This window comes from Cebus imitator, unplaced genomic scaffold (genome assembly GCF_001604975.1).
Source record: "Cebus imitator isolate Cc_AM_T3 unplaced genomic scaffold, Cebus_imitator-1.0 Scaffold246, whole genome shotgun sequence".
Taxonomy (NCBI): Eukaryota; Metazoa; Chordata; class Mammalia; order Primates; family Cebidae; genus Cebus; species Cebus imitator.
Window position 1 is genome coordinate 2,222,276 of NW_016107561.1, and position 24,051 is coordinate 2,246,326.

The window sequence follows — 24,051 nt, forward strand, 5'->3', positions numbered from 1 at the left end:
GAGCTGCTGGGTTGGTGAACACATGGAGGTGTGGGGAGGGTGGCAGGCCCAGAGAGAACATGGATTCCCCACGGTCCTTCCCACATACCTCATTCTTTTCATCTGGCTGCTCCTGAGTTGTGTCCTTTATAATAAACTGACAATGGTAAGTCAAGTGCCTTCCTGAGTCCTGTGAGCCATTCTAGAAAATTATTGAACCCAAGGAAGGAATCATGAGAAACCTCTTATTTACAGCCTGTCAGAAGTATAGGAAGCCCAGGCTTATAATTAGCATCTGAAGTGGAGCATTCTGTGGGACTGATTCCTTAAACTGTGGGGTCTGTGCTAACTGCAGAATAGAATTAGATTATAGGACACCTAGTTGGTATGAGAATGGTAACGTGTGGAAAATCCACACATTTAGTATCAGAAGTGTTATGAGAGTGGAGAAATGTTTTCCTTTGCTGAAAAATATACAAAGTCAAAAATTAATTAGTTTATCTCATTTTAAGGTCCTTCATAAACCTCCCTTGCTTTTCCCTTAAGAGGGCAAAGGAGTAGAGCAAACTAAACAGAAACATGCGTATAGTGTAAGCAACAAATATGGCTGGTGGCAGCTAATGGAAAGCTAGTCATTAAGAACAGGAAGAGTGCTTTTTTTTTTTTTTTTGAGAGGTAGTCTCACTCTGTCACCCAGGCTGGAGTGCAGTGGCACAATCTCGGCTCACTGCAACCTGTGCCTCCCAGGTTCAAGCAATTCTCCTGTCTCCACATCCCACGACCATGCCCAACTAAGTTTTGCATTTTCAGTAGGGACAGGGTTTCACCATGTTGGTCAGGCTGGTCTCTAACTCCCAACCTCAGGTGATCTGCTGCCTCGGCCTCCCAAAGTGCTGGGATTATAGGCATGAGCCACTGCACCTGGCCTAGGAAGAGTGCTCTTAAAGTACTTTTAGCCATGAAAATAATGTTGAAGTCATTTGTTGCATATACTTCAAATTCAGTTTTGTCAACAAAATGGACAGCTTCTAGTGAATTTGAGAAGATGTGGGTTGGGAATGTAGCCCATATTATATAATTTTTCATAGCTGTTTCATGGAGATATCCTTCAGAGCATGGCCTCAGCTAGCACGTGGCATCATGTACATGCTTCACATAGGATGATGAAGACTTAGGACCTATGCTTTGGTAACAAGCACCTTTGACACATTCCCCATCCGGCAGGCAGGGGACCTGAGTTTCAATCTCAGCATTGATATTAACCAGCTATGTTATTTTTTGGCAAATTCCCTACCTACTACTTCCTTTGGCTTCCTCTAAGAACAGTTAACCATTAAACACCTTCTGGCACTACACATATCTTTCAAATCACTACCTTTTATAGCTTTTATTCTTAGTGAATTCTAAATCCTTCATTAATAATTTATCTATATTTCTAAAACCTTAAGAAAAATGAAAACTCTGTACAAGTTAGTCTTGTAAATGAATAAAAACATCTAGGTAGATGACTCATCAATTTTCCTGAAGGTTTGGTGACTTGACAAAGGATATGAGCCTGTGAGGATAGAATGCTAATTTTCCACTGACACTGGCATGCAGCCAAGCTGCCTCTGGAGCTGATGGGTGTTGGGCATAAAAGGATAAAGCAGTAAAACTCCTGCGTTCCTGTAGTTGGTGGACAAGAAGATGCATGAGTGTGTCTATTCAGAATTTAGTATGGCATCCATGTTACTGCTCAACCGGGAGAATTCAGTTTTTCTTTTGTATGCCAGTGGGTGCCATCGCAGAAAATGCAGCACCTCATCCTAAGAATGGACTCTAATTAAAAGGCTCTGAGGACTACAGCCATGCCTGGGTTAACAAGTAAAGCTGGTCACTTGCATTCTGCACAGTTGAATACATATTAAGGTAAAATGTGGATACCTCAAAGAGAATTTTGATCAAGTGCAGAAGAAAAGAGCAATGGTTTTTGTTGTTGTTTTACATATAGTAATAGAACTTCTGAAAATAGAAATTGACATTCCAACACGGACCACTGAGGAGTAAAAATAGCCAAGGTTTAGAAACAGACTTACAGAATTTAGACAAAGTTGAATCTAGAAGAGAGAAAAATGGAAATAGAAATATTTCTTAAGCCATTCTATTATTCCCCCCCAAAGACAAGGTCTCATTATGTTGCTCAGGCTGTACCGCAGTGACATGATCATAGCTTACTGCCGTCTTGAATTCCTAGATTCAAGTGATCCTCCTGTCTCAGATTCCCAAGTAGCTAGGATTACAAGTGTGTGCCACCATGCCTTCCTAATATTTTATTTTTAGTAGAGATAGGGTCTCACTATGTTGCCCAGGCTGGTCTTGAACTCCTGGCCTCACACATTTTCCGGCCTTGGCCTCCCAAAGTGCTGGGATTAGAGGCCTGAGCCACCATGCCCAGCTCCCTTAGCCATTCTTTCATGAAGTGAAACTAGACTTTGTTACCTGAAATCATGGTATGCCCACTGAAGTCTGTTTTGTATAATTATAGTTAATATTTAGTACAATGAATATTGTACTCATTCCAAAGGACAGGTTCGCTCATTCCTAACGAATACTTTCACTGCTTTCACAAATTTCTGAATTTTAAAATGCTTTATGAAAGGTAAAACTACACAGGAATTTCTAGACCAGGTAAGTCTTACCTGCCTATTTTAGTCAAAGCTCTAGTATCTAAGGTAAGGAGAGAGCAAAACCAAGCAGGCAGCTCTTGCCCTGACCAATTGCTGACTTAGTAAGTTTCAGTTCTATATGGGTGTGTTTGCATTATCAAAACAATTCACAATATTCAAACATACAGGTAACTGCAATACCTCTAACACCTTTCAGTTCAACTCCATCAGGAGAAGATACTAACAAGCAGTTCAACCAGCATCTATTCCAACACCCTTCTAGCTTACTTTGATTGCTACACTATAGAAGACAAAGAGCTAAAACTATATTTCCCAGGTTCCCCTGGAGCTAGCCCGCAATGTGAAGCCACCAAGCCAACCCGAATGTGTGAACACTGAAGGTGAATGCAAACAACATAAACTATTAGCTGCATGAAAGAATGGCTCCTTGGGAGAAAGCTCGGGGGGAGTGTATCTGGTTCTTTTGAGGAGTCGTGCCAGAGTTTCTGTTCCCTAGACTTTAATGTCCTTAGTGACAATATGTGGGTAACAGCAGTAGTGCTTCTACCAGGACAGTCTAGTGTTGTGGCTGGGCATTTTTCAAGTTTCATCCCTGTTTGTTTCCGGATTAAACTACATAGAATGGATTCTGTGGCATACAACCGAGAACTCTGATTACATGCTACGATTTTCTTTTTCTCTACTTCTTGAACTTTCACCCTCTGGCAATGATCAGCTGTAACAACATTTTTTCCCCTTTTCCTGTGATTTCAAGAAGCTTTTAGCAAAGACAATCTCACTTACGTACTGGATCCACACTCAATCTATTTTCAGAGAGTTGTAAACAGGAGAAGGCAAGATTACACTGAAACTACAAATTTAAGTGGTATGACTATACAATCAATTGAACACTACAAGATTTTCTTCCATAATAATGCAAGGATAAATTGACAACAGGGTGTGTATATTTTGCTAAAACCCACATTCACTGGAATCACAGGAAGCCCAATATAATTATCATCAATTTGGTATGGTTATAAAGTCAGTTAATTTTATTTCTTGAAGCATTCGAGACATTTCAAGTAAATTTTCTAATTAGCCATTACCTTTGGCTCCCTCGTCCCCCACTTTTCTAGCCCACTAGACGGTTGGCAAACACAAGGTATAGCAAGCTAGAGCATTTTTTCCTCTTAAAAAAGGAGAACAAATCATGTCAAGTGGAAGAGTTGAAATCATGTTCAGCACTGAGGTGGCTCTGATATCAGCCTCCGGTGACACTCCACTCTCACCCCATACATGCAGGTCATCTCTCTAGCCTGGCTATATTGAGTCTGATTTGTTCATATACTAAAGCTGCTTGAGCACTCAAACATAATGCTTCCTATTTTTAAAAAACCTGCTCAATTAACAAAAATGATTAAAATGCCCTATAAAACAACACACAAAAACTCTGCACTTAGGTAAAAGTGTGAAGATGGCAACAGGGTAGTCTGGGAAAAAGAAAAGCAATATCCATCAAAAGGCTACCTGTCCTACGTGCCTTACTGATACCGATTTGTTATTTCATTTTCTCAATGACCATGTGAAGAGTCAAGGAACTTGCCTAAATTCAGGCAGTATGTATGTCACAGAAACAAGACTGGAACCCAGTCCTGCTTGTCTGTGAAGCCATTTCCATTAGACTCCACCAGAGAGGTCAGGAATATATTGTATAAGTCCCTGTGAGTTAGGCCATCGATAAATCCTATATCCTGTATCTCTTTCTTTGCATCTCTTCCGATGAAATGCACCAAGAAATCTTGTTTAGAGATTATAATTGAAGGTACCAATTTGAATGCAAATACTGTAATATGTATTTAATAAACATAAAAGTTCATATGAACATAGCAGAGCATGTTGTCATTCTCTGTAGAGAAGGAACATTAGTGAAGTACATGATAAGCAATAAGAATCACAAATATCTGAATGGCCAGGGTTTCTACAGGATATAACAGCTCAAGAGCCCCATGTGCAGAGAACTTTACAAGTTAAGCCTTCTATATGTATGCTACTAGTTTCCAATGGGGAAAATTTCATATTCTTTTGCAAGGATGATGACTCAGGCAGAATCAATGAACAGAGATAGAAACATGTAATAGCTTTTAAAAATCTGGTAATTTGATGATTAAGTTATGCCTTCAGAAAATTCTCTGGACTTTTCTTTAGAAAATAGTACTCTGGTGATCAGACACAGTGGGTATTATGTATAACCACTATCTGAGGGTAGAGTTTTCTGAAACTAAGATCAGTCTAGGACAGTAAGGTGTTTCTTTTTCCTGGATTTGTTCATACAATAGCAGCACAATGTTACTTATATTATAGAAGGCTAAAAAGTATAAAGAAAGCATTTGAAAATGTGCATAATTTCAATCAGAGTTGTTAACTCCCATCTATCTTTGCAATGGGATTAAGAGAAAAGGGTAAAAAAAAAAAAAAAAGAAAAAGAGAAAAAAAGACGATAAGTTTAAAAACAAAAAAACAAAAAAAAAAAAAAAAAATCACAGATCATCCCCTGGTGAAAATGAGTCTCTCTGAAGATGGCCTTAAAAGACAAGCATTACCTAGTTTCAACCACCTGCCTTATGAAGAGAAGTAAATAAAAAAAAAAAAAGTGCCAATACCTTATATACTGAAAAGGAGATGTTTAACCCATCTTTAAATATCAGAGCCTAAAGAGGCAAGGCAATCCAGAATAAAAACACACTGAGGGTTATTTATATTACGAATCTTATTAGATTGGTAGCTTCCTTTCAGCCTTTTCCATATTTTTCATATGTTTTAATGACATTAACTGTGACAAGAAATTGGGTGACAGAAAATACAGTAGCATTTTCACTTTCATCTGTGTCTCTTCAGCACTGGTCTCAGATTTCACAGTCCAGATCCTAGCATCTGCTAAAGTCGGATAAAGAGACCAACAAGATATTTGCCTGAGTCTCTCTATTTCCCACTCCTACGGTGTGGTGATGCAGACTGGAGATTGTTTATTCTGTTTATCACTACAAGAGATCTTAGATAAATAACTGCTCTCATCTCCTCTTTCCTAGTTCGCAATCACATCTTATTCCTTTGATATTGTCTAGACGTCCCATATCAGTGGTATTCAATTCCACTTTTTCTTTTCTTCTTTTTTTTTTGAGGCTCTATCACCCAGGCTACAGGGCAGTGGCACGATTTTGGATGACTGCAACCTCCACCTTCCAGGTTCAAGTGATTCTTATGCCTCAGTCTTCCCAGTAGCTGGGATTACAGACATGTACCACCACACCAGGCTATCTTTTTTTTTTTTTTGAGATGGAGTTTCACTCTTGTCACCCAGTCTGGAGTACAGTGGTGTGACCTCAGCTCATTGCAACCTCCGCCTCCTGGGTTCAAGTAATTCTGATGCCTCAGTCTCCAGAATGGCTGGGATTACAGGTGCCCACCACCATGCACAGCTAATTTTAGTATTGGTTGGTGGAGATGGGGTTTCACCATGTTGGCCAGGCTGGTCTTCAACTCCGGACCTCAGGTGATCCACCCTGCCTTAGCCTCCCGAAGTGCTGGAATTACAGGCACAAACCGCCATACCCAGTCAATTCTATTTTCTTTTTTTTTTTTTTGAGACGGAGTTTCACTCATGTTACCCAGGCTGGAGTGCAATGGCGTGATCTCGGCTCACCGCAACCTCCGCCTCCTGGGTTCAGGCAATTCTCCTGCCTCAGCCTCCTGAGTACCTGGGATTACAGGCACACGCCACCATGCCCAGCTAATTTTTTGTATTTTTAGTAGAGACAGGGTTTCACCATGTTGACCAGGATGGTCTCGATCTCTTGACCTCGTGATCCACCCGCCTCGGCCTCCCAAAGTGCTGGGATTACAGGTTTGAGCCACCGCGCCCGGCCTTCAATTCTATTTTCATATGGTATTATTTTTCTGTCTTTTTTATATGCTTAACTTTTTTTGAAAAGCATGATTTTTGTTACAAGCTAACTTTCCACAAACTAAAAATAGGCTTGGTCTAACTTAAAACACTTTTATAACAGCTGAAAATAGATACAATATAAGATAATTAGCTCATCGTGGTCTATATATGACCCCAAAGACCCAAAGAGGATTGCTCATGAATTGAAAATTATTATTATTTTTTTAATGACCAACAGTTATTATCTCTTTTTAGTCTGAGCACTGGTGAAAAAGTTGCAGAGAAATACAAGATGAATCATTTTCTTCTTTTATGGAGATTCTTCTCTTCCACACCGGCTCCAGCCTAGGAAACCCTGAGGCAAAAGGGCCTATGATTAAGAATGGCCCTGGAGGTCCATGCAGTCACCTATCTTAGATATTTCAACAAGATAGACCACTGCAGTAAGCATGCAAGAAAAAGAAGAAGTGCACTGCTTGAACTCTTCCTATATTTTGAAGGCAGCACTAACAATATCTTCTAAGAGACTTTATGTAGAAAGCAAGAGAAAGAGTGAAGTCAAGGACATCACCACAGACTTTGGCTTGAGCTATGGAAGAACAGAGGTGCTGTGACCTAAGAGGCAGAAAACTGCAGAAGGTATGTGTGTATTTTTTGAAAGTGAGTGTAGTGCTAAATTAGAAAGTTTTGGAGATGACAAATTGTAGATGTTCACCAACAATCCAAGTGGAGATACTGGGTAGGCAGTAGAATGTACAAGTCAGAAATTCAGCAGACAGATCTGGGCTGGAGACACAAATTTGTAATTTATCAGTCCACAAAGCCCTGAATTTAGCTGAGATCAGCAAGGATGACTGTTGATAGGTAAAGAGTTCAAGGACTGAACTTTGGGGCTCTTCAGTAATGAGTGGGGAGTGACACAAGTAGGAACCAGCAAAAGAGATTGGGAAGAAACAGCCAGTGAGGTTGGAGGAATCCAAGTGAATCACCTGGTTCATGTGGGAGGAGCAATCAACTGTGTCAAGAGACAACTGACTGCTGGCAATTGAGAATGATGCACCATGCTCTAACAATGCTGAAGAAAAGCTTTTAATCTCCAGCTCCTAACTATGACTCAAAAGCAAAAGCTTTTGTAGAAATATCCTGCTGACATTTATAACATTTAGGAAGTAAGTCATTTTACTTAGATTATATTGTAATTCCATTGATAATTCACATTTTAAAATAATGTTCCTGAACCATATGCTCACAATGGCCCTAGGCTTTTAAAATCCCTACCGAATGAGGAAATCACTCAATAAAAGGAAATTACCTCAGTGACTTTGTTATTACAAATGTAGTTGGAGGATTTTTCTGGAAAGACAGAATACCTGGCCCAGATGGAAATTTTCTTAGTCTGGTACCATCCACATTGATAAAAATCAACATTTGCTTTTCCTTGTGGATACCAGTGTCCTGTTAGGAGCCACAGTGAAGCTGTAGATTAAATGGACATACAGTACATTTAAAAGGTTAAGATCTAAAAAAGTTAATGAATAAAATTTCTGTCTAGCAGTATATTTTAGCAGCATTCAGAATCAGATAAGGGCAGATACCAGTGTTTTTTTAGATGTAATAATAACATAATTTGGAATATAAAAACGAACTGAGTTCTAGAATATTCTTTGCCTTGCACAGAAGTCCTATTTTGAAACACTAAATTAGAGGTGTTTAAGATGCCATGTAATTGTTGCATTCTAATCACCTTATGAATAAAAAAAAAGAAAAAAAAAAACAGGAAAAAACATACATCTAAAGACAGAAGATTTTGGGGGAAAGTTGAAAAGCAAATAGCCTTAGACCATGTATAAAGCATCTTTCTTTGACAGTGCACAAAAACAGTTAAATTGAAGGTATCTTCAATATTATAAACTGAGAAACTAGAAATAGAAAAGATTAGGAAAGATGGGAGATTTGTTTAATGTCAAGGGTCATAATAGAAATTGCTAGAATTTAGAACCCAGGTCTTCTCAAGTCCAAGTTGAGCATTTCTGACAAAGCTATTCCACAATCAGAAAATAATTAGAAGAACTACTCCTTCAGATGCTAAAAGAGACTTGGTTAGAGAATCTGATGCAATTTGGTCTGCAATATCAGACACCTTTACAAACTCTGCCTACAATGATTGTATAGTCACAGGAAATCCAGTATGTGGTGCACAGTATATAATGATATGGAAATGTCTGAGTAAATAATTTCTTCATTTGGCTATTTTATGAGTCACTCTGCTAGACCTATTCGCATTCTCTCAGCTCCATTCTGGTTATAATATACCAAACAATTATCCCTGACACTAAATATATCTTAGGCTTTAATGGCAAAGCCCCAGTCTGCAAAATATTCTGGATATGCTATTTATATTGCCATTTGCAAATAGCGTATATCCTAACAGCTGGGCCAGCTGGGCAGACATCACAGCATCTGGAGCAGAAATTAGCCTTTAGGTATGCAATGACTAACAAAGACGCCAAGGCAACGAAGGGTAAGCATGAACAGTTTCATGCTTTTATATACATGACAATTATGCTTAGCAAAATGGCTCAAACGTACCCAAAGCTCTCTATTCTTGAGAATTTTCAAAACCAATCTTAAATGTTTCTGGATCAATAAGAATTAGTTTAAATTGTGCTTGTCTCAGGCAAAGACGGCTATAAATCAATCTCCCCCTAACTGTACATGAGCAGTTTAAAATTACATCACATGCCATGGCCAACAAGTGTTGGATGCCAAATCTAAATAGAGGAGATCTAATTTTCACTAGATTGGAATATGTAATACAGAAATGGATTTTTAAAATGTCATGGGAAATAACTGCATTGCCCATAATGCCAGTATGTTCCCTAAACACCCAATACACAGATCCAATAGACTGGTAATGTACATCACAGCACAGAGTTGATTCACCAGCTTTTTTTTAAGTCCATAAATTATGTAAAAATGGTTATGGTTTAAAAGGTTGAATGGCTACTTTCTTCAAAAATTGGATTCCATATTTCATGTTTATTGTCACCAAAGTTGTGGAACATATCTAGGTTTCTTGTCCTTAATTCCTTAAAAATTTTAAAAAGTTGAGGATTGTTTGAAGTTAAGTTATTATTTTGAAATCTGAAGAACAAATGACTTTCTTCTGGTACATGTGTGAAGGAAACCCAATTAAGTATTCTACCATAAATGAACAAAGCGATTCCCCCATTTTCCAGTTACACACAACTCTTCTGTTTTTATTAATTGCATTCATTACACTGGAGCTTTATTCCAGAGAAAATTCAAGGATTAGAAGGAATGGTAGCAATATTAAATATACTTAATATCACCTTTACTGCACATAGCTATGATAACATGCTGAAGGCCTATACTAAAAGGTAAGTCTAGATAAATTAGTAAATATTCACCTGTACATTTTATATAAATCATGAATACTTCAGATATATCTACAAATATCTTGAAAAAAATCTCTATCTTCAATAGATTATTCTAAAAAGAAAAAAAAAATTAAATGAGAACTCACACTTAAAACCTGAGAATATTTTTAATGAAATTAAAATGAATACATAATAGACTTCCAAGGTATCTGGTTAAAAGGTATTCAGAAAGGAATACCCTCTGGCCTATTTACATTTAGGAAACATTATATAAAATCAGATTTCCCAGGGGACATCTCTGTTTTATATTTGCAGTGCCTCTGTAACAATTTATGTTAACCCACTATTATCTTGTTGAGTGCTGGTTATTCACACAAGGATAGTTAAAGACAGGGCCTGTATTTTTAAGCCTGGGGCAAGAGAAAGTTGAGCACATCACCAAGGAAAACTATTTGGTTTTCTAAGAGAGCTGCCAACTCCTTCTCTATCCCAGTTCCAGCAGTTGCTGAGGGGAGCCAGGCGAGGGTTAATTCAAAAGGGAATTAATTCATCTACTTTATTCCAGCAAAGAGAAGCGGTTTCTGCAGGGCCGCCAGCTGTTTGAGATGCAGAGAAATCACTAGGCAGCCGGCCTGCAGCGATCCCAGGTGTGCTCACCTGCCGGGGGCAGGGTGGGAGCAGCTAGATTCCGCAGGCTCAGGAAGTCTGGCTGCTGACTAGAATGACTGCTCATAGGAGTTGCTTTGATTTCCTCCAGGACAGGAAGGTAAAGGAGGGGCTAATGGGGCCACGGCAGGTGGAGCCTTGAAATATTTTCAATTTTTTTCTCCTGACTCTTCTTGTTATTTTGTTTCATCATTCAGTGACGTTTCTTCCTCCCTATCTGGTTTAATTTAGGGCTTGTGTTTGTTTTTGTTGTTCGAGTTGATCTCCTGGAAGACTGACAAATCGTCTCAAGAATGTGCCTGCTTTGAATTAAGCCCACTGAGTCAAATTACTGATTGCAAAGGCAGCAGTTAGGAACAAGCAGATTTTGATTTAAGTTAGAAAGAGGCCCTCATGGTTCCAAAGCAACACAAGGAACAAAGAGAAAGTGGCCCTGTTCCTGGGTTGCTTGCAAGAAGGAAGGAATAAATTGCTTGCCTGTTTAACAGCTTTTCAAAGTAGCGGATAGATTGTTTTTGGTAGTTCAATGTGGTTATGAGAGGTTGAACAATTAGAGTCATTTTCATAATCAGCAAGGGCTGTTGCTGAAATTACAGAGAAAGTAAGTGATAAATAAAGGGAAAACATGTCTGGCAGGAAGCATTATTCAATCATAAGCTATCCCAAATGGTTAAAAATGTAGCTTATATTACACTCCTGTGAATTTACAACAACATGGAGGAGGGAACTAGGCCATTCAATTTCACAGTTCCAGGGGAAAACGAGGCTCCTTCTGCAACTTTTACTTTCCCAGCAATGTGTTTGTGATGCATTCCAGATGGACAAGCCTTGAAAAGTGACAGCATCCATCTATTTGTGAGAACGAACACAGAGTGAGAGTTTTCACATCCTTGTCTCCCTCAAATATAAACACCACAAAACACAAATGAATCCACTTAATCCAATTTGGGACGACTCCTTAGGACAAAAGGCTTTATCAGTTACCATCAAAGCGTTCAGTTTAATTCTTCTTCCCTTGAGTCTCAGGGGGTGACGGGAGAGAGTGGTTGATGAAATAAAAGTAAAATAGAGCTAAAGACAGTTCTTTAAATGAAGACATACAGCTGACTGTTTAATGTATGGGCAACACAAGACTGAAATACATCAGTGATATGTTGTGAGTTCAATTAAAATATAAAAAGATTTTGATAAATTGGAAACATGATCTAAATCTAATAGTATGACCTTCAATGAAAATAAATGTTAGGGTTTGAACTTGGTTTCAGAAATGTGTTAAGTGTGGGATAGAGGAGACACTGTTTAGTAGAAGTAATGAAATATTTGTCATTTGCTAATAAACTCCAGAAAAAAACAACAGTGTCACAAAAAGAGCTAATGTGATATGATTGCAGATGACTTTAGAGGAATACATTTACTAAATAAAGTGGTAACAATTCTACTCTGCCAGCTGACCTACATGCAAACCATGGCATACGCCTGCCCTCCTATCCAACATAAGAGGAGTCTTTTTAGCCAAGGCCAATCCCTCCTCCAGTTGCCTGGAGGGTGCCTCATCTTACCTTCTTTCTAAGCAACCTTTCCCTAGCAGATACTTCCATTCTCTTCTGTCTGGTTTCTTCTTATCGGCATTTGATCACACTCAAACCTTTCTCATCATGAAAAGCCCTTTCTAGCCCAGGTGACCCTGCCTGTAATCCCAGCACTTTGAGAGGCCGAGGCAGGCAGATCACTTGAACCCAGGAGTTTGAGACCAGCCTGGGCAACATGGCAAAACGTTTTTTGTATTATCTCTACAAAAATAATACAAAAATTAACCAGGCATGGTGATGTGTGCCTGTGATTCCAGCTACTCGGTAGGCTGAGGTGGGAGGATCACCTGAACCCAGGGAGGTTGAGGCTGCAGTGAACCAAGATCAAATCATTACACTCCTGCCTGGGCAACAGAGTGAGAACCTGTCTCAAAAACAAAAATAGAAGCAAAAACAAAACCCTTCCCTATACCACATTACCCTTGTGACCACAAACCTCTCCTTCTTTTGGCTGTTGAATCCCTACACAGTTACTATCTTCCCTCCTTTACCTGTTTGTCATCTTCATCCTAGTGAAATTTGACCTCTGCCCTCCCTGTTTCTCTGGAATGGCTCTTCCTTAAAATCACCGACTAAAGGACAACAACCAGCCCTTATCTTTTGTAGCCACTGAGTAGTTTCAGATGCCATTGACTGGTCTTTCTTGAATTTTTTACTTCTTTTGGGTTTTGTAGATGTAATTCTGTCCTGGTTCTCCTCCATGATGAGCTGCCTGTTCTCAGTGTTGCTGTTTGTGGTCTTGTGTTTGTTGAAGTTGGTGTGTTTTGGAGTTTCGTCTTCCTCTGTACATTCTATGTGTTGGTCTTCCACAGGGGTCCCGGTGGGCTTCCACAACAGTTCTCTCATAGACAGGTGGAGGGAGTTCCTTGGATGGAAATCAAAGGCCAAGTGCCTGCACTATCATGGAGGCCTCCCTGTACTGCTTCATAGGGGATGCCCACCAAGAAGGCAATGCGGAGGAACCATAAACAACAGAACTCCTTCCTATAGGACCCACACGGAACAATCAGCTATCTTCACACAGCAGTGATTTCAAAGAGTTAACATATTGAAGACTTTTAAGAAAATTCCGCCATAAGGAAACATTTTGAGCTTAAATACATGGAAGAATAGAGACCCCAGTGTCGCACAAAAGCTGACCTCAGGCCTCCACTGGGAGTGGTTCTGGAGAGAATCTAGGATGCACGATGGAGGGTGGAGTAAAACGCTGCCACGGAAATGCAAAAGCAGCTGAGCAGGGATGGAAGCAATCAGCCCCCTGGGTCACCCAGGGAAGGACAGAGACTTGGCAGGACACTCCACCCTAAGGAAGAAAGGAGCAGGCATCGCTTCCCTTCCTTCATAGGAATGGCACCATCTGTGATTTGGCGTACAGTATGTTTAACAGAGAGTTAAATCTGCGTGACCAATCAGGGTGCCTACTTTTCCCTAATATCTCTTTTCCTTGGAAACGAAATCGCTAAATTTTAGCTGGGCTGACAGTGGTCCATGAAATCCATGCAAAGGACATTTTTTTTTTCCAGTCTCCATTGAGGTTCAGTATGGCCATGTGCCTAGGTCTGGAATTTAACTAGAGGCAGGAATGCAGAAATTATACTTACATGGAAAAGACCTGCCCTGCTAAATCGCTTCTTCCTAAGATGCTTTCAAATGTACAGAAAAGTTGAAAGTATTATATAACAAACATGCATACACCCACGTCTCTCCTTACAATTGCTAACATTTTGCTGCTTTGTTTTATGACATATCTATCATCTATGCACTTACATATCTAATTTATTTTTTATCCATTTCAACACTGCGGATATGAATCACTTTCCTCCTGAAGTTATCTTGTTTTATATGTTTCCAACAAGCACATGAGGTAGATAAGATCATTTCTGTTTCAGAAACAGGTAAGCAGAGGGCGAGAAGTCTAAAGTAACTAGCTTAGGTCCCGCTGATAGTAATTGGCAGAGCCTGGATTTTTCTCCAAAATTTTTGTTTTTAATCTATGAATTTCTCATCCTTTCAACCCCACTCTGACCCTCACCCTACTCTGTAGCTTCTGAGGCTTCAGGGGTATAAAGCCCTTAATTTTGTCAGGACTTATATTCCAGGGGGAGTGTAAAAGGAAAGTGCTGATGGCTTAGTTCAGCTCCCCAAATGGGAAGGAGGGTAGAACTCTGACGCAGTTGGGAATTAACAGCCCTGCGTTTCATGATGCTGCCTTTGGCGTTGTTCTCCATTCTCTGCTTGGGGGTAAAGTGGGCACCGCAGGATGAGGAACTTCAGAAGAGAAAAGAAACGGTATTTTGCATTTTCACTACAAACATTTCTCTGTGAGAATAAACACTGTCGTTAAATGGGGTACCCTTTTCCCCGTGATTAATTTAAAATAAGTCTGAATTTGAAAATACACAGCTTTTTTTTTTTTTCCCCTTCCTGAAAATAAAAGCATAGAAATGAGACCTGTTTACCATAGGTCTGCAGGCTTACACACTTCGCCCAACCGCCCTCACACACACACAACTTCTGAAGCTGCTCCTTCGCCTTTCGTCAAGAATGATGACTCGTAGCTACCTTAATGTCACGGCTTGGAAGCTCCCAAAGCAATTGGTTTAGTAATTTATTTTGTCAACCGTGCTGTGGACATAAAACTTTTAAAAGTAAAGCTCAAGTTCCAATCTAAAGATCTGAAAAGAACATTTTCAATCTGTTGCTGCAGACTGCTTGCCGTCAGCGCAGGTGCCAGTGGTTACCCTTGGCACTGGGCGGCCTCACACAGTCAGGCACAGCCGCTCCTCTGGACGTTGAGGCGAGCAAAGCACAGAGATTACCACATTATCATCTCCCAACTGAAACCAGAGTTCCATTTAACAAGCTGACAGGAGCAACAGGACCACGAAATAACAAGCAGATACACAGTGTGGTATTTGTCAAAGATAAAGGGCTGAGCTTGAGCTTAATGCTTCTCGAAGGTTTTGGAAGACATTCAAATCATCTTCCCCAAATAGTTTCTGTTCCTTGAACTTCCCACATTTCTCTTACTTGGGGTTTTCATTTTGACACATTAAGCTTTATTTTATGGCAATCTTTTAAAGACACCAGAATGCCATTAAAGACTGTGCTGATTTCATTAACGTCTTATTCATACTTGACTCACACTTGTAAGGGCCATGGCTAAATTCAATTCCGCTTTATTGTGACACCTTTCTAGAGCCAAATGTACAAATCACACACAAATATATACATGTGTTTGCAGTAAGACTTCCTGCAACAACACATAGTCTCATTTCTTGATGGTTATAAAGAATTAGATAGAGATCTTAAAAACACAATATTTTAAATCCAAGCATGTGTACCTTACTGTCTAGATTACATAAAATAGGATTCTTTTATAAAAAATCAGTCGAATCTATTGCCATTCTAGGTTTGATCCTCTGGGAGTCCAACATGCTTACGTTTCTCTATCACATGTATACATTAAATCAGAAAAGAAAAACACTATCTTGGCTGTTTTCTTCAGAATGTACAAAAGCAGCCAAAACAACATGAAATATGGCATGCATTAGAAGAATTAATTTTTGGATGAGTCTGGCAGCATGAATGAGTCTGACAGCATATGCTAGCAAAAGCTAAAGAGAAGCTGCATTTTTAAAACTTAGATGTATAGATTTAGAGAAAGTAGATATCCTTTTATTTTTATAGATAAATTCTTATAAAAATAAAAATTCTTTAGTTGTCAAACATGCAGTCAGTCTGAAACTCTTCAAATATTAAAATGTGTGGATGGGTCCCTAACTGCTCTTTCACAGTTTCTTAGGAGAATCACATTGTAAGAGAATGTTTTGTCAAGGCAAAGTCTTCCTCCTTCAGACAATGCTTTATTTCCCTTAGCCCCAAAGCTCTTACATAAATCTTTATCCAACTCGCTCACAAGCAAAGTTGGTGTCTTTGGCCACTATGATCTGGAGTTCGATCCCAAGATTGGAATTTTGCAAACACTGGTATAAATAAACTTAGATATGCATTACTACCACACTCTAAACATCCCGAGGGAAATTATCCTTGACCGAGACTGTGAGCAGTTTGCCTCCCTCCGTCTTAACAGAACAATCTTGAATGAAACGTCCCCTCACCATGCTCTCCTCCACTCTGTGTCAGGAATCAAACTCTCCAACTCACATCAGTTATTACAGCAAATTCCCTGAATATTTCCTCTGAGTTAGGGAACAAAAAATACAATAGTTCTCCATATTTCAGCTGCAAAGAGTAAGTGCTTCAGAGCTGAAGCAAAGATACCCAGAAGTGCTGGGCTTGGGGAATTTCCTTTCAGAAACAGCTCTTATAGAAGGAAGGCTGCAAATTGCTTAGACTATACGGTATCTGCAGCCAAACAAAGAGAAATTATTCCAGGACCACTTACAGCTGCCTGGCACTATGGCCCAAGGAGGCCCAGGACAAAGCTTTATTCAAATCTTGGTTGTTGGTTAATTCTTCCCCAAGATGGTGCATTAAACAAACTCTAAAGTATCCTAACGAGGGGAATATAAGGTTACATTATTAACATTCAAAATAAATATGAAGAAACATAGTACAAATCATAGTCTGATATAGGGTGGGGGTAGGGCAGCTGGGAAAGCACACTGAGGGCTAGTCTCATATGGAATTATACATTTTTTTAAAAAATATATTTTAATACAGGGTCTCACTCTGTCATCAGGGCAAGAGTGCACAGCTCACTACAGCCTGAAACTCCTGGGCTCAATGATCCTCTTGCCTCAGCCTAGCAAGTAGCTGAAACTACAGGCATGTGCCACCACACCTGGCTAATTTTTTAATTTTTAGTAGAGATGGGGTCTTGCTATGTTGCCCAAGCTGGTCTCGAACTCTTGGCCTCAAGCAGTCCTCCTGCCTTGTGGCTTCCCAAAGTGTTGGGATTATAATGTTTTAGCATTATAATGACCATAGTAACTAAAGGCCTATTGGTTCAAGCACTGAGAAAACACACAGCAGGTAAAGAACAGAAAGAAGAAACAAAATTGTAACATTTCTATTTCATTTTCTATCTTAGTCTCTTGACTAAAACATGGATCTTTCCATCATACACATACAAGTATATTTAAGTGCATGCACATAGGGACGCATATACTAACACACTCACATGCATGCACACACACACACACATGCACACACACACGCATGCACTCACGCATGCACACACACACACGCATGCACACACACGCACACACACGCATGCGCACACACACGCATGCACACACACACGCATGCACACACACACACACACACACATGCACACACACACCTTTTGTTCTCAGCTATCACAACCCTCACTTTCATCTTTATTCTTAACTGAGCTGGGTTATAGAAGAGAGGGAGAATTTGTGTACCCATCCTGGCAAGTACTTCTAGATACTTTGCATGTATGAACCAGCCGCAAGCCCCAAGCCATCTAAAAGGCTGGAGTATAGCTGGGGCAAGTGTCTTAAACTGAGGGCATGGATGAGCCCCCATAGTAAGATGCTGACAGGTCTCTTTCATACACAGCTGAGAGCAGAGAAGACTAGACCTGAGTTTGTGAGTTATAAGGAACTACTCAACTCAACTCAGTCTTTCCTTGTCTCACCTCACGCGATTTTTTTCCCTTCTCTCAGTTCCAGCTCTTGAAGACAACATGATCTTTCATGCCTTAGTCTTCACATATGTTGAACTCTCTGACCACGAGCCTGTTCCTTATTTCTCTGCCTGTTCAACAGTCACAATTCGGCTTCAGTGGTTATTGTCTGAAGTCATTCTTCAGAATTCAACTCTTGACTATTGGTCTCCTCGTACCCTGGCATGTGTTAGAGGAAATGCTAGAAAATTCTCTTGAAGCCTAGCTGGAATGCCCCAACAAGAAACTTGACAAAGTTTCCTTAGGGTTGACTTTTGAAGGCCATTTTGCTTTAAATATATACTTTAAATTATCCCTTTGTCTTGTCAGAATCATTTGTATGGTTAGGATCATTTGAATATTTAGATACAATAAATTTAATGATCCATAAAAGCATTTGTCATATGATGTAATCAACCCTAAGTATTAAGTCTGCTGTATTTGAATTTTATTATAGGCTTGAGTGATGTTAGCCTGACAGGAGACAATGAGTCAAAGCCAGAGAAAACAGCAGAAAGCTGCTACTCTCCCTCCTTAAGACAAGTGGGGGAAGAGTAATCATCAGATCCCTAAAGCCAAGGATGGGGTACACAGTAGAGATGGGACCACATGACCCCTTAATTTAACTTCCTGTAGTACACTGTAGGTTAGTGAAATCATCAAAGACTCTCAGTGACATACAGGGCTAATCCCTGTCTCCCGTTTCATGCTAAGTGAAGAATCAGAGAGGGTGTTGGTCAACATTATGGGCTCTAGAGTCAGAATGCCTAGATCTGAATCCCAGTGCTATCATTTACTTACAATGTAATTTCAGAAAAATTAGACTTCCTCATGCCTCAGTTTCCCCATCTGTAAAATGAGTTAATAGTACTACACACAAAACATTGTTCGTTGTGAGGTTTAATTCATATAGTACACTTAGAATAGCATTTGGCATATAAGTTATTACTAGACGTTCAAGGTTTCTAGTACCTTCTGTATCAGCAAGAAGAAGGGAAGAAGGGGGAATTCAGAGATCAGAACCCTGGTGAGGTCTGGTGTCTCACACTTACAATCTCAGCATTTTTTAGGAAGCAGACGTAGAAAGATCACTTGCAGCCAAGAGACCTGCCTGGGCATCATAGCGAGATCTTGTCTGTACAAAACATTTAAAAAATTATCTGAATATATAGCATGCACCCTAGTTCCAGCTACTTGGGAGGCTGAGGCAGAAGGATCACTTGAGCTCAGGAGGTCAAGGCTGTGGTGAACCAAGATCATGCCACTGCACTCTAGCCTGGACAACAGAGCAAGACCCTTTCTCTAGAAGGGGAAAAGAAAGTGATGAGAGCCCTTGCTTTAGCCATTGATAGCTACACAAAAGAGTTTAAAAAAATCAACTAGCAAAGGAGATAGCTTTCTGTGAGTAATGTTAAGATGTTAAGATCAGAAAAGAGTTTTTGACATTTAAATCCACACCAAGGAACTGGTTAAACTATGGATTTCCAGAATTTGCCAGTACGGACTCTCATTCAGTAGGTCTAGGGCAGGATTCAGGCCCAGATACCTTCAAGTGATTTGTTGCAGATGGTCTGAAGGCCTCATTGTATGAAGCATACTCATTGTGGTTAAAACTGAGAATCAAATGGCCCTCTTCAATGAGTTTCCATCTGTTTTTTTTTTGTTGTTGTTGTTGTTGTTCCTAGACAAATGAAATAGAGTTAAAAAGATGCAAAAGTATCAAAGCATATCACACATAGGATGTTTTTCATGAGCTTGTAATTTTCAGTCACATATGTATGTGTGTACTGAATTGGATTGAGAAATGAAATTCTTAGGGGTTATAGACAAAAAGTTGGGAGCACTGGGAATTCACAGCATTGATATCAAGTGACACGCCATCACAAGGCATTCTAAACTCTGGAGTTCCCTACCAAGCTTAGGATCAAAAGGGATAAGCAGGAGAGCAGAAAGGAAAAGGCTAGTGGGACATCAGCTGGTGTAAAGAACTGAGTCTCCAAGATGCAAAGACAGAGCAGTCAGTGGGTTGTAACAAAACTCTCACCCATAGTGAGAGTGACACGCATGTGAAATGCTTAATAAATGGATCAGGGACCACAGAGTTCTGACAAATGGTGGAGGAAGCCTAAGTTAAAAAGAGGCTTTACATTCTAACCAGCTATTATTAGCAGCCCCTTCTCAGGCTCTCAACAAATTTCCTTTCTGCTGGAATTCGTGCTTCCTCAAAACTTGATGGTGATTTCTTTTTTTCTTTATTTATTTTGAAAAGCCAGGAGAAAATTATTTCAGTATGTTCTTTAAATTAGTTTCCTTGCAGTGTTTTCCTTGCATACATTAATTACAGCTCCCCCGAGGGGCTGCAGTACTATATAACACACTGTAATTCTGCTCCCCAATCTTCCTTCCCCACTTCAAGTTTCCAATTCTCCCTACAAACTGGGCTCTGTATTAATGTGCATAGCTGAGATTCTTTTAACTCTGATAAAAGAATAGAGAGGAAAATGTGATCAGGTCTTGAGCACACCAAACTTGAATAGTTTGTGGCCTCCAGAATGAAGCAGATTAAATGAACTCTGAAGTCCTCCCCTTCCAGCTCAAACATTCTCAAAGAGAGTTTACTATCTCAAGTACAGAAAAGATATCAGTGAGACTTTGATGAGCCTACGTGAGTCTCATTAGCATGATCTGGCTAGAATTCCAGAGGTTTTCAAGAAAAGAATGCATGCCCAAGAAGCCACATTTGAGCTGTCACTGTACTCAGCTGTAGGATAAAACAGTTAGTTCAAGAAATTGTAATGACATTTTAATTCCCAAAGAGAGTGAACATTCTAAAGTGACCACAATACTATCTACTGTTTTACCCCATACTTACAGATCATAGAGAAAGGGGAAAAAATTTAGCTAAACATAAAATGTATTTCTAAAACAGATTTTCCAATTCCTGTGTTTTCAGATAGGTAGAAGCACTGGCAGGTCTGAGAATCAAAATAGGTCATTCATTGACTAGTTAGAACTGTAAAGTTTATTAGAAAAGTTAAAGAGTAATTCAGCGTTTCCAGGCCTGACTCCTTATTCAATAGCCTCTGTGCACAGCAGCTGTGGTGGCTTATATAGGTTATCTTGTCCTCTCTGCTTCACTCTTTGAGTAGGTGTGTATACTTCATTTTACAGACAGGGAAATTGAGGTTCAGAAAGGTAAGTAACAAGTATTATCCACCGTCAGTGTCACACTTTTAATCCCGGTAGTAATTTACCCAATCTCACTTACCTTGCAATAAAAGATAGGCCTATAAGCTTTATGAATGTCAAGTCTGTGACCTAATAACATCCATCAAATTGTTCCTTAAAATTTACTATTTTCTCCATTCTTTCACTTAACCAGAATCAAAGCCCTGGGAAGGCTCTCATTCTTAGAAAGAAATCTCTCAGTGGCTTGATCATTCGCAAACCTGGTTCCAACACAGAGCAGTAGTTAACAAGAGAGTTAAGGCTAAAATCCCTGAGACAGGGAACAAGCTCCACCAGTCTTCCAGCCTGCTGCCTCTAACTCTCCTTAATTTATGTTCTTTCACCACTGAGATCTCATCTTCCCACACTATTAAATCTACCACCTCTATGTAGTGATCCAGAATATTTTTAAAATCATTTGACATATCTTTTGACCTGCTGATCCGTACCTGCAGTGATCTAACCCATAGGCACTTCAAACCCATCCTGCCCTCGGAATGCTTCATCCTTCCTCATGAAGCTGCACTTGTATCTGAAATCATGACTTCAGTAATAACACCATTTACACATTTAACTCTTTTAGGACTGTCCCAATAAGCAGACTGACAACACAAAGCAGGAACCAAATTAAAAACAAATATTTGCTGCCACCTTATCGTAGACCTTCATCTCTTGGCTGAAATATTGAAATAAATTCCTATATTCTCCTAACATGAATCCCTTCTGTTCTAATAGATTCTCCACATTCCTCCAAGGTTCACTCTTATACTTTTTCTTTTTTTTTTTGGCCAGTCTGCTCTGTCACCCAGGCTAGAGTGCAGTGGCATGATCTCAGCTCACTGCAACCTTAGCCTCCCATGTTCAAGTGATTCAGCAATACTCATGCCTCAGCCTCCCGAGTAGCTGGGACTACAGGTGTTTCATATCAAGTCTGGCTAATTTTTGTATTTTTAATAGAGATGGGGAATTGTCATGTTGGCCAGGCTGGTCTCAAACTCCTGTTTGAGAAGGAAGACCTCAGGTGGTCTTCCCGCCTAGTGCTGGGATTATAGGTGTGAGCCACCGTGCCAGGGCTGACAATACACTTTTTTTTGTCATTGAGATAGAATCTCACTCTGTCACCCAGGCTGGAGTGCAGTGGCGTGATCTTGGCTCACTATAACCTCTGCCTCCTGGATTCAAGCAACTCTTCTGCCTCAACCTTCTGAGTAGCTGGGATTATAGGCGCCCACCACACCTAGCTAATTTTTGTATTTTTAGTGGAGATGGGGTTTTGCCATGTTGACCAGGCTAGTCTCGAACTCCTGACCTCAGGTGATCCAGTGGTCTCGGCCTTGCAAAGTCCTGAGATTACAAGTGTGAGCCACTGTGCCTGGCTGACAATACACTTTTGATTATGTGGTTTCTCTGCTCATATTATCAATGACTTATAGTGACTTTTAGTAGTGGTTTGAAACTTGGGTTCCAAGTTCATGGATATGTTTGTATTCAAAAGTAACTATGTGTGCATCTTTTTCTTGGGAGAAGGTCTTGCACTTTCTTTCAACAAGTGCCTAAAAGGGGAAGTGTCCCCAAAATCACGAATACAAGGCAAAAACAAAAACAGATGAACAATAAACAAATGGGAATCAACAGTCAAAATCCAAACTCTTTTGCTGGACATGAAAAGCCCTTTAATCATCTAGTCCCTGACAATTCCCCCATTTCTTATCTCACTCCCCATCACTTCACAGCCATTTACAAGTCATACTTAGTTTTGTACAATCTCCTAACTTCCTTCTTTGTCTTTGCACTTTCGATTCCTTATGCCTGGGTCATACTTTCTCCATTTTTGACCCAGCAAATTCTAATTTACATTTCAAAGCCTCGTTTGTGAATTTTGTGAATTTCCTTCTCAGTGAATCCCCCTTCGGCATCACAGACAGACTGATCACTCCCCTCCTGGACCACATAGTAAGCTCTGTCACTTACTGACGTAGGGCAGGCAAGCCCCAAAACTGGGGCTTAGCCGGAAGGGTTCTTAGCTTCATCCAGGACAGAATTCAAGAATTCAACAGCAAGCTGGTGATGTTAGATTGCAACTTTTATTGAAGCACCAGTGTATGGCAGCAGCAGCAGCAGAGGCACAGCTCCTTACAGAACAGGGCTATCTGATAGGCAATGTGTCCAAAGTAGCAGCTCAGGGGCAGTTCTGCACTCATTTATACAGACTTTCAATTATATGCAAATTAAGGGACAGATTATGCAGAACTTTCTAGGAAAAGGGTGGTAACTTCTTGGTTGTCAGATTATTGCCATGGAAAGGAATGGTAACGTCCAGATGTTGCCATGGCAATGGTAAACTGACACGGCACACTGGTGGGTGTGTCTTATGGAAAATGGCTTCTACTCTGGTCCTGTTTTAGCTAGTTCTCAATTTTGTCCAGTGTCCAAGTCCCACCTCCAGAGTCAAGTCCCTCCTCCTACTTCACTACCACATTACGTACAATTCCATATTTACATGTTAGACTTCCTTTTGAGGACTTTTCAATGGCAAAGTCAGATGTCAATCTATTTGTTTACCTCAGCACCCCAAAAATGTTCATTGAATTAATTAACAAATACTGTAGCCATGACAAGAGAGGCTGAAAGCTTTAAAGAATACTTCAAAGAAGCAGTTTTAAGTCCTGAGAAGACTTATGAAAGAAATAACACGTTATACTTGGAGACAAAAAAAAACCTCGTTCTTTTATTGAACCTAATTCATGACATTAGTTTCAGAATTGTATTATTGAATGATATTTTGGCATATTAGACATTTTTTTACTCTCAATAAAAATTTTAATTGTCTTAGTAGACTGGCTGATATCTCTGCTAAATCCTGTTCTCAAAAAGAGAAGCAAGCTAATAGGAAGTGTTACATAAAAACCAGGTCATTGCTAGTGCTGATTTTGTTTCTTATTTT

At 39.8% G+C, this 24,051-nt stretch overlaps 1 protein-coding gene and 1 long non-coding RNA gene across 2 annotated transcripts in view; one reads left to right on the plus strand and one right to left on the minus strand.

Moving 5' to 3' along the window:
- The window catches only part of MACROD2 (mono-ADP ribosylhydrolase 2), a 1,539,224-nt gene that overhangs the window by 1,101,303 nt on the left and 413,870 nt on the right, over positions 1–24,051 (minus strand). The gene's annotated exons all lie outside the window — the stretch shown is intronic.
- The window catches only part of LOC119466970, a 25,663-nt gene continuing 1,612 nt past the window's right edge, over positions 1–24,051 (plus strand). Inside the window, exon 1 of the long non-coding RNA XR_005195480.1 lies at positions 1–145. This is a non-coding gene — a long non-coding RNA (uncharacterized LOC119466970). The remainder of the gene's footprint in view (positions 146–24,051) is intronic.